The following is an 11,942-nucleotide window of genomic DNA, read 5'->3' as shown; positions in this document are numbered from 1 at the left end:
TAATAAATATTTAAGGACAGTGTAGGCCCCTTACAAAACATGTCTGCTGGCTGCCAGTTTAGAATTTTTGGTTTAGAGTTTCTTTCTGTGTTAGACACACTTACACAGATATATATCCTCCTGGGCACATGCGTATGTGCAGGACTTGTTCTCTTTAGGGCTACAGTTCTCAAACTTCTTGATTTTATAACTTGTCTACACTTAGAAATTATGGAAGACCCCAAAGAGGTGTTCTGCATGTGAATTTTATATGCTGATATTTGCTGCATTACAAGTTTAAACTAATAAACTTTAACAATATTTATTAATTCTTTTTTTGGTATCATAATCTACAATTACATGGGGAACATTATGTTTACAAGACTCCCCCCTTCACCAAGTCCCCCCACAAACCGCATTGCAGTCACTGTCCATCAGCGTAGTAAGATGCTGTAGAGTCACTACTTGTCTTCTCTGTGTTGCACAGCCCTCCCCCCACATTATACATGCTGATCTTAGTGGCCTCTTTCTTCCCCCACTTGCCTTGTCCTCTTATCCCTCCCTTTCCACCCATCCTCCGCAGTCCCTTTCCCTTTGGTAACTGTTAGTCCATTCTTGGGTTCTGTGATTCTGCAGCTGTCTTGTTCCTTCAGTTTTTGCTTTGTTCTTACACTCCACATATGAGTGAAATCATTTGGTACTTGTCTTTCTCCGCCTGGCTTATTTCACTGAGCGTAATACCCTCTAGCTCCATCCATGTTGTTGCAAGTGGTAGGGTTTGTTTTCTTCTTATGGCTGAATAATATACCATTGTATATGTGTATCACATCTTATTCATCCATTCATCTACAGATGGACACTTAGGTTGCTTCCATTTCTTCCCTATTGTAAATCGTGCTGCAATAAACATAGGGGTGCATATGTCTTTTTCAAACTGGCTCCTCCATTCTTAGGGCAAATTCCTAGGAGGGGACAGGACTATGTTTTTTAACAATGTTAGGAGTGGGGAAATCAGGAAAAACTTTTCATAGGTTAAAAGCTGCAGGTCTATTTGCAACAACATGGATGGATCTAGAGGGTATTATGCTCAGTGAAATAAGCCAAGCAGAGAAAGACAAGTACTGAATGATTTCACTCATCTGTGGAGTGTAAGAACAAATAAAAAACCTGAAGGAGCAGGACAGCATCAGACTCACAGAACCCAAGAGTGAACTAACAGTTAACAAAGGGAAAGGGACTGGGGAGGATGGGTGAGAAGGGGAAAAAGGAGAAAAAGGGGCATTATAATTAGCAGACAAAATGTAGGGGGGGTCATGGGGAAGGCAGTATAGCACAGAGAAAGCAAGTAGTAGTGACTCTAGCATCTTACTATGCTAGTGGACAGTGACTGTAATGCGGTATGTGGCGGGGACTTTATAGTGGGGGGTGTCTAGTAACATAATGTTCAGTAATTGTACATTCATGATACCAAAAAAAATGTATCCTCTGACAGTCTGTCCTCTTTGCTTATTTTTTTAAAAGTATAACAATATTATATTCATAAAGTATTGGTCTGTCCCCCACTAGAGGTATGCTGTGGAGTACCAGAGCCACTCGCTATATGTGGCTATGATGTGGCTAGTCCGAATTGAGATGTCCTGTGAATGTAAATATACACCAGATTTTAAAGAAAGAAAATAAGTAAATTATCTCATTAAAATTTTTATACTGATTAAATGTTAAAATAACATTGCAGGTTGAATTGTTATTAAAGTTGTTTTCACCTTTTTTTGTAACCTTTGTTTAAAAAAATGATTACTAGGAAATGTAAAATTGTGTCTGACACTTGGGGCTTGTATTTCTTTTGGACACTGATGTTCTGGAATATAAGCCTAGGCAGGAACGTTTGTTTCTGAGGTACAGACACTGCTGTACCTCAGAAGAGAACAGAAACTCAGTAAGCAATATTGGCTGGATTAAGGAACCCAAAAGTAGAATGCCAGTCCTTTTTGTTGTTTACCCCAGGGGTTCATGAAGAAATAAGAAAACTTTGAAGCATAATTTCCATAAAAGTCACCCATTATAAGTGTATAATCCAACAATTTTTAGTGATTCACCAGATTGTCCAACCGTCAACGTCCCTTTTAGAGTATATGCATCTCCCCAATCGGATCCCCTCATGTCCTTTACAGCCCATCCCCATCCCATCCCATCCCAAGGCAACCACTGTACGTCGTCTCCGTATACGATTTCCTGTGTTGGATTTCTAAGGAATGAATCCCTGTGTCCTTCCAGGGAGCAAACTCCCTGACCAGACCGGGCCATTGCCCCTCCCGGTTTCTGTCTGTCCCTCAACACTGCTCAGCACAGGGCCGGACCCACACATGGCTCAGGGTTTGCTCAAGGGAAGGCGGGTGAGCTCGCGCCACCTTAGGGGTTCTCAGCCCCGCGCCTTCCCAAGGCCCCGAAGGGCAGGCCTGGGGGCTCGTGGTCCGCTGCCGCCTCCTGAAGAGCACGTGGGGCCGCCTCGCTGAGCCCCACAGCCCTGCGGGAGGGGCGCCTGCTCCCCAAGCCCTCCTCGCGGGGACGGGGACTGCGGCTCCCAGCGGCCCGCACGGGCGCGAGCTCCGCATCAGCGCGTTCCGGGGCGTCCCCCGGCGGCTCCTAACCCTGCTCTGCCTTCCCCCGGCCAACCGCCTCCCTTCCCGTCCGCCGCCGGGCGCCTAACCGCGCTCAGCCCCGCCCCGCCGGAGGCCCCGCCCGGGCCCCGCCCCTCGGCGTTGGACGAAAAGCCTTCGAGGCCGCCCCGCGGGGCCGCACGCGCGGGGAGCCCGGGCGTCTAAGGGGAGCGCGAGGATGCTCCGGGCCGGGCAAGGCGGCCGCGGCCGGTGCCGCGCACGCGTGCCCGCGTCGCGGGTGAGCTCACAAGATGCCCCGGGGGCAGGCCCGGCTGCGCGAGCGTGCCCGGCCGGCGGGCAGCGCTGTGGAGACCGGGGGACGCTTGGAGACCCGCGAGGCCCGGCGCGCGACCCCCGGAAGCGGGTAAAACCCGGTTGCTGCCGCCACGGCCGCCTCTCTTCCTATCCCCATTCCCGGTCCTTCGTCATTTTCAGCCTCTTACCCCTTTAGAATCTATTCTAATTTGTTGATACATTGCTTTTTGAGGGGGCCTATCTCTGTTTTGAAGGGCGCAGGGGGCGCCGTGGGCGCCCCTCACCCCGCGTCACGCACGCACTGTCTGCCGTCCCAACGGCTCCGGGCCTCGCTGCACCCCGCAGCCCCTTCTCCTTGGAGAAGACTCCGCGGCCGCTGGCCACTGCACCCCTTTTCTTACCCACGCCGCTCCCCAGGCGCCAACTGCCCCCTCGCAGCTCTCCAGCTCGTAGCTGGGGCCCTGCCCGACCTCCGCCCTTTCTGCATCTTGGCCTTGGATTCGCCGCCCCCCACTTCCAGGTTTGTTCTGCTAAAAATTCTGTTTCCTCCTGAAGAGTCCTCCTCACCTTGGGGACCCAGGTTTGTTTGTTTTTAGGATCTTCCAGCAAATACAGAAATCTCTTCTCTATTTCTTGACTACGCCCCTCCCTCTCCTTTTAGGAATTTAGAGCGAAAAATACCTTTCTTTCTTCACAATTTTTTTTTTTCTATCCAGGATCGCTTTCCAGCAAAAATCCTTCCTTTCCATCAAGGATTTTTTGGTGTATCTTTCCAACTCATTAACCGTTCATTCCCAGGATCTCTCTCGTCTGGTATTGGTTTTCCCAACCCTCTTCCCCAACTCTCCCAACAAAAGCCTCTCTTGATCACCAGTTCTACCCAGTTAGGCTTGTCCCAGCGAAATCCCCAGGTCCCTCCCAGAAAGGGGGGATAGGAAAGGAGGAAAAAACAACTTTTTCTTAACAACAGAACCCTTTCTCCCACCTAGTCTCTCCCGTTTGCTATTGCTTCCTTGCTTCTAAAAGCTGCCATCTCCTCCAATTTCTCAGCAGTGTCCTGGCTTCCTTGGGGACCCAAGTTCTGAATTGTCCCCTTCCTTTCCAGCACCTGCTCTTCAGGACAGAAGAAGTTGGACGAATCCTGAATTTACCACCCGGCGTTCCAGGAGGCAGTACCCAGTGGTCTGACCGTTGCTGTCCCTGTGGGTCCTGACCTGGGCCCTCCTGTTCCCTGGAGGATCCCTCACTTGCTCTTCCGGTGAGTTTCCGCCCTTCGCACTTGTCTAAAGAAAGTTACCTCTTCAGTGGATTCCTTTCTTTCTGGGAAGTGTTTCTAATCCCTCCACAAGTCTCTGTAGCAGTGGTGAGATCATTACGGAATTGCTGTTTGGGAAATCAGACAAGGAAAGGGGTTATTTGTTGTGCATGTTGACCTCCCTGGAGGAATGCAGACATTTATTAGACTGGCTTATGTTGCCTTGCTTATTGCAAAAATGCCTTTTCCTTCTCTAGCAACTTAAGATACCGACAGGCCCTGAGTGTGATCATCCAGACTGCGCCCTAAGCGACGCCAGTCAATGCAAATCGCCGCCGCATAGAAATGCCAGGACAGTGTTGCGAGAACTTAATTTTTTTAAAGTATTGTTGATATACAATCTTATGTTGGTTTCAAATGTACATCACAGTGATTCAGCAGTCCCTGAGACCACCTAACATTGTGACTGCAAATTACTGGGCCCCTTTATCCCCCTATCGCACCCCCGCCACCCCCCGAAACACCACCACCACACTGGCCCCATCCCCTCCTCCTTAGTAACCACTAGTCACCCGTCAGTGTCCATGAGTGTCCTGCTGTTTTGCTCCTTCTGTTTTACTTTGCAGAACCTAATTTTTTTTTTTTTTTTTTGGTGAAGAGACCAGAACACTGTCTCTGTGTGAAACCTTTTGCTCTTTAAAAATGCTGACAATGAATTTAATAAATATTTAAAGACAGTGTAGGCCCCTCACAAAACATGTCTGCTGGCCGCCAGTTTAGAATTTTTGGTTTAGGGTTTCTTGCTGTGTTAGACACACTTACGCAGATACATATCCACCTGGGCACATGCGTATGTGCACGAGTTGTTCTCTTTAGGGCCGAAGCTCTCAAACTTCTTGAGCTTAGGACTTGTCTACACTTAAAAATTATGGAAGACCCCAAAGAGGCATTCAGCCTGTAAACTACATCTGGTGATATTTGCTGCATTACAAGTTTAAACTAATAAACTTTAACAATATTTATTAATTCTTTTTTTTGGTATAATAATCTACAATTACATGAGGAACATTATATTTACTAGACTCCCCTCTTCACCAGGTGCCACCCACGAACCCCATTACAGTCACTGTCCATCAGCGTAGGAAGATGCTGTAGAGTCACTACTTGTCTTCTCTGTGTTGCACAGCTCTGCCCTCACATTATACATGCTAATCTTAGTGGCCCCTTTCTTCCCTCCCCCTTGCCCCCTTATCCCTCCCTTCCCACCCATCCTCCGCAGTCCCTTTCCCTTTGGTAACTGTTAGTCCATTCTTGGGTTCTGTGATTCTGCTGCTGTCTTGTTCCTTCAGTGTTTGCTTTGTTCTTACACTCCACAGATGAGTGAAATCATTTGGTACTTGTCTTTCTCCGCCTGGCTTATTTCACTGAGCGTAATTACCCTCTAGCTCCATCCATGTTGTTGCAAATGGTAGGATTTGTTTTCTTCTTATGGCTGAATAATATTCCATGGTGTATGTGTACCACATCTTCTTTATCCATTCATCTACTGATGGATACTTAGGTTGCTTCCATTTCTTGGCTATTGTAAATAGTGCTGCAATAAACATAGGGGTGCATATGTCTTTTTCAAACTGAGCTCCTGCATTCTTAGGGCAAATTCCTAGGAGTGGACAGGCCTATGTTTTTTAACAATGTTAGGAGTGGGGAAATCAGGAAAAACTTTCATAGGTTAAAAGCTGCAGGTCTATTTGCAACAGCATGGATGGAGCTAGAGGGTATTATGCTCAGTGAAATAAGCCAAGCAGAGAAAGACAAGTACCGAATGATTTCACTCATCTGTGGAGTGTAAGAACAAATAAAAAACCTGAAGGAGCAGGACAGCATCAGACTCCCAGGACCCAAGAGTGGACTAACAGTTAACAAAGGGAAAGGGACTGGGGAGGATGGGTGGGAAGGGGAAAAAGGAGAAAAAGGGGCATTATGATTAGCACACATAATGTAGGGGGCGGTCATGGGGACGGCAGTACAGCACGGAGAAACCAAGTGGTAGTGACTCTAGCATCTTACTACGCTGATGGACAGTGACTGCAATGGGGTATGTGGCGGGGACTTGATAATGGGGGACATCTAGTAACATAATGTTGTTCAAGTAATTGTACATTCATGATACCAAACAAAAAGTATCCTCTGACTGTCCTCTTTCCTTATTTATTTTTAAAGTATAACCATATTATGTTCATAAGATATTGGTCTGTCCCCCACTAGAGGTATGCTGTGGAGTACCAGAGCCACTAGCTATATGTGGCTATGATGTGGCTAGTCCGAACTGAGATGTCCTGTGAATGTAAATATACACCAGATTTTAAAGAATAAAAAATAAGTAAATTATCTCATTAAAATTTTTATATTGATTAAATGTTAAAATAACATTGCAGGTTGAATTGTTATTAAAGTTGTTTTCACCTTTTTTTGTAACCTTTGTTTAAAAAAATGATTACTAGGAAATGTAAAATTGTGTCTGACACTTGGGGCTTGTATTTCTTTTGGGTGGTGATGTTCTGGAATACAAGCTGAGGCAGAAACGTTTGTTTCTGAGGTACAGACACTGCTGTACCTCAGCAGAGAACAGAAACTCAGTAAGCAATATTTGCTGAATTAAGGAACCCAAAAGTAGAATGCCAGTCCTTTTTGTTGTCTACCCCAGGGATCCATTATGAAAAAATAAAAAAACTTTGAAGCATTATTTCCATAAAAGTCACCCATTGTAAGTGTATAATCCAACAATTTTTAGTGAATTCACCAGATTGTCCAACCGTCAACGTCCCTTTTAGAATATTTGCATCACCCCAATCGGATCCCCTCATGTCCTTTACAGCCCATCCCCATCCCATCCCAAGGCAACCACTGTACGTCGTCTCCGTATACGATTTCCTGTGTTGGATTTCTAAGGAATGAATCCCTGTGTCCTTCCAGGGAGCAAACTCCCTGACCAGACCGGGCCATTGCTCCTCCCGGTTTCTGTCTGTCCCTCAACGCTGCTCAGCACAGGGCCAGACCCGCACATGGCTCAGGGTTTGCTCAAGGGAAGGCGGGTGAGCTCGCGCCCCCTTAGGGGTTCTCAGCCCCGCGCCTTCCCAAGGCCCCGAAGGGCCTGGGGGCTCGTGGTCCGCTGCCGCCTCCTGAAGAGCACGTGGGGCCGCCTCGCTGAGCCCCACAGCCCTGCGGGAGGGGCGCCTGCTCCCCAAGCCCTCCTCGCGGGGACGGGGACTGCGGCTCCCAGCGGCCCGCACGGGCGCGAGCTCCGCATCAGCGCGTCCCGGGGCGTCCCCCGGCGGCTCCTAACCCTGCTCTGCCTTCCCCCGGCCAACCGCCTCCCTTCCCGTCCGCCGCCGGGCGCCTAACCGCGCTGAGCCCCGCCCCGCCGGAGGCCCCGCCCGGGCCCCGCCCCTCGGCGTTGGACGAAAAGCCGCCGAGGCCGCCCCGCGGAGCCGCACGCGCGGGGAGCCCGGGCGTCTAAGGTGCGCGCGAGGATGCTCCGGGCCGGGCAAGGCGGCCGCGGCCGGTGCCGCGCACGCGTGCCCGCGTCGCGGGTGAGCTCACAAGATGCCCCGGGGGCAGGCCCGGCTGCGCGAGCGTGCCCGGCCGGCGGGCAGCGCTGTGGAGACCGGGGGACGCTTGGAGACCCGCGAGTCCCGGCGCGCGACCCCCGGAAGCGGGTAAAACCCGGTTGCTGCCGCCACGGCCGCCTCTCTTCGTCTCTATCCACCTTCCCACTCCTTCGTCATTTTCAGCCTCTTATCCCTTTAAAATCTAATTTGTTTGTACATTTATTTTTGAGGGCGCCCATCAACCTTTGTAAGGGCGCAGGGGCCGCCGTGGGCGCCCCTCACCCCGCGTCACGCACGCACTGTCTGCCCTCCCAATGGCTCCGGGCCTCGCTGCACCCCGCAGCCCCTTCTCCCTTGGAGAAGACTCAGCAGCCACTGGCCACTGCACCCCTTTTCTTACCCACGTCGCTCCCCAGGCCCCAACTGCCCCCTTGCAGCTCTCCAGCACGTATCTCGGGCCCTGCCCGACCTCCGCCCTTTCTGCATCTTGGCCTTGGATTGGCCGCCCCCCACTTCCAGGTTCATTCTGCTAAAAATTCTGTTTCCTCCTGAAGAGTCCTCCTCATCTTGGGGACCCAGGTTTCTTTCTTTTTAGGATCATCCAGCAAAAACAAAAATCTCTCTCTATCCCTTGAGTACAACCCTCCCCCTCCTTTTTGGAACTTAGAGCAAAAAATATCTTTCTTTCTTCACAGATTTTTTCCCTCCGTCCAGGATTGCTGTCCAGCAAAAATTCTTCCTTTCCACCAGGATTTTTTGGTGTATCTTTCCAACTCATTAACAAACCATTCATTCCCAGTTTCTCTCTGGTCTGATACTTGTTTTCCCAACCCTCTTCCCCAACTCTCCAACAAAAGCCTCTCTTGATCACCAGTTCTACCCAGTTAGGCTTGTCCCAGCGAAATCCCCAGGTCCCTCCCCAGACAGGGGAGATAGGAAAGGAGGAAAAAACAACTTTTTCTTAACAACAGAACCCTTTCTCCCACCTAGATCTCTCCCGTTTGCTATTGCTTCCTTTCTTCTAAAAGCTGCCATCTCCTCCAATTTCTCAGCAGTGTCCTGGCTTCCTTGGGGACCCAAGTTCTGAATTGTCCCCTTCCTTTCCAGCACCTGCTCTTCAGGACAAAAGAAGTTGGACGAATCCTGAATTTACCACCCGGCGTTCCAGGAGGCAGTACCCAGTGGTCTGACCGTTGCTGTCCCTGTGGGTCCTGACCTGGGCCCTCCTGTTCCCTGGAGGATCCCTCACTTGCTCTTCCGGTGAGTTTCTGCCCTTCCTCGGTGGATTCCTTTCTTTCTCAGAAGTGTTTCTAATCCCTCCAAAAATCTCTGTACCAGTGGTGAGATCATTACGGAATTGCTGTTTGGGAAATCAGATAAGGAAAGGGGTTTTTTGTTGTGCATGTTGACCTCCCTGGAGGAATGCAGACATTTATTAGACTGGCTTATGTTGCCTTGCTTATTGCAAAAATGCCTTTTCCTTCTCTAGCCCAGGCTAGCAACTTAAGATACCGACAGGCCCTGAGTGTGACCATCCAGACTGCGCCCTAAGCGACGCCAGTCAATGCAAATGGCCACATAGAAATGCCAGGACAGTGTTGCGAGAACTTCATTATTTAAAATTAAAGTATCGTTGATAGACAATCTTATGTTGGTTTCAGATGTACATCATTTGGTTTAGCAGTCCCTGTGACCCCCTAACATTGTGACTGCAAATTACTGGGCTCCCTTATCCCCCTATTGCCGCACACCCCACCCTCCTCACTGGCCCCATCCCCTCCCCCTTGGTAACCACTTGTCACCTCTCAGTGTCCATGAGTCTAGTGCTGTTTTCTTCTGTTTTGCTTTGCAGAACTTAATTTTTTTTTTTTTTTTTTGGTGAAGAGACCAGAACACTGTCTCTGTGTGGAACCTTTTGAACTTTAAAAATGCTGACAAGTTTAATGAATATTTAAAGACAGTGTAAGCCCCTTACAAAACTTGTCTGGTGGCCGCCAGTTTAGAAGTTTTGTTTTAGGGTTTCTTTCTGTGTTAGACACACTTACACAGATACATATACCCCTGGGCCTATGCGTATATGCAGGACTTGTTTTCTTTAGGCCCAAAGTTCTCAAACTTCTTGATCTTAGGACTTGTCTGCACTTTATTATGGAAGACCCCAAAGAGGCGTTCTGCATGTGTACTCTATCTGCTGACATTTGCTGCATTACAAGTTTAAACTAATAAACTTAAACAATATTTTTTAATTCATTTATAAATAGCAATAGTAGACCAATTCTGTGTTAACATAATTGACATTTTTATTAAAAGACTGTTTCAGAAAACAAAAAATGTAGTGAGAATAATAGCATTGTTTTATAGTTGTTTCTTATAACTGCTTTTGTATTCAGCCTCTTTGGATATGTCCTGTAGCCTCTGCAAAGTTTCCCTGAGAATGAAAAAGGCAGATATTTTTATGAAAATAGTTTTGACCTCGTTGACTTCCTGAAAGACTCTTGAAGACCTGGGGGCTCCCCACATTGCCATCCACCTCACCATGAAAACTGCTCCTCTAGATTTTAGTGCTTATTTGCACCTTCTTTTAGGATCAGCTTTTAGAGTGAGAAACTTTGGTGTCTCTTTTCTTCGTTTAGTTAATTCTGGGTAAGAAATTTTCCTGGGAAGTACAGTCAGAGGCTACTGATTGCACCATGTCTTTCTCTTTCACAATGTAAGCTTTAAATCTGCTCTTTTCATGAGATATCGGAGGAAATGAGTTAAACCTCTGGTAAAAATTATATTGGTTGGATGGCCAGAGGAGGGAGTCTTTCCTGACTAGTCAGTTTAAAAATGTGAGTGCAGAGTATTACACAGGAGTCCCTGCCTCAAGTGTGGAATTACAACACAGTGGAGTGGTTATGTGTGAGAGCTTTGAAGTCAGACTACCTGGGGGTGAATCATGACCTTGATTTGGGGTAAGTTACTTAACTTCTCTAGACTACCTCATCCATAAAATAGGGTTAATAATACAGCATATTGCCTCAAAGGGGTATTGTGGGAATTAAATGAGATGATACATACATGGTTAGAGTAGGGCCTGGTATATGATAAAGCCTTTATAAATGTTTGCTTTTACTCTTACTATTATGATGATGATTATTATAGGGGCCTGGCAAGAAGATAAGTGAGGACTGTGGGAACCGGAGGCCACAGCCTTCTCCAGAGACGGCACCATCTGTCAGCTCTCTCTTATTGATAACTATCAGGGAATATCAAATCTGGTAATTTTTAAGAGAAGCCAGAAATCCACATATTTAGTTGAAATCTCTCCATTAAAAGAAATGTCAGTGGCTGATCCATTTTCATTTTATTTTATTTTATTTTTTTATGGTTTTTTTTCATTTTGTTATCTTTAATCTATAGTTACATGCTGAACATTATGTTTCCTAGACTCCCCCTTCACCAAGTGCACCCCACAAACCCCATTACAGTCACTGTCCATCAGCATAGTAAGATGCTATAGAATCACTACTTGTCTTCTCTCTGTTGCACAGCACTCCCCATGCCCCCCCACACATTATACATGCTAATCGTAAGGCCCCCATTCTTTTTCCCCACCCTTATCCCTCCCTTCCCATCCATCCTCCCCAGTCCCTTTCCCTTTGATAATTGTTAGTCCATTCTTGGGTTCTGTGATTCTGCTGCTGTTTTGTTCCTTTAGTTTTTCTGTGTTCTTATACTCCACATATGAGTGAAATCATTTGGTATTTGTCTTTCTCCACCTGGCTTATTTCACTGAGCATAATACCCTCTAGCTTCATCCATGTTGTTGCAAATGGTACAGTTTGTTTTCTTCTTATGGCTGAATAATATTGCACTGTGTATATGTACCACATCTTCTTTATCCATTCATCTACTGATGGACACTTAGGTTGCTTCCATTTCTTGGCTATTGTAAATAGTGCTGTGATAAAAATAGGGGTGCATCTGTCTTTTTGAAACTGGGCTGCTGCATTCGTAGGATAAATTCCTAGAAGTGGAGATTCTGGGTCAATAGGTATTTCTTTTGAGCTTTTTGAGGAGCCTCCATACTACTTTCCACAATGGTTGAACTAATTTACATTCCCAGCAGCAGTGTAGGAGGGTTCCTTTCTCCACAACCTCGCCAACATTTGTTGTTGTTTGTCTTTTGGATGGTAGCGATCCTTA

At 47.4% G+C, this 11,942-nt stretch overlaps 1 protein-coding gene across 1 annotated transcript in view; it reads left to right on the top strand.

Annotated features, from left to right (window-relative positions):
- The first annotated feature begins 8,760 nt into the window (after window positions 1-8,760).
- The window catches only part of LOC140846969 (zinc finger protein 541-like), a 46,571-nt gene continuing 43,389 nt past the window's right edge, over window positions 8,761-11,942 (top strand). Inside the window, exon 1 of the mRNA XM_073225586.1 lies at window positions 8,761-9,014. The gene's annotated coding sequence lies outside the window, so the exon portion shown is untranslated. The remainder of the gene's footprint in view (window positions 9,015-11,942) is intronic.

Source organism: Manis javanica, chromosome 17 (genome assembly GCF_040802235.1).
Source record: "Manis javanica isolate MJ-LG chromosome 17, MJ_LKY, whole genome shotgun sequence".
In the NCBI taxonomy this organism is placed as follows: Eukaryota; Metazoa; Chordata; class Mammalia; order Pholidota; family Manidae; genus Manis; species Manis javanica.
This window is presented reverse-complemented; position numbering and strand designations above follow the sequence as displayed.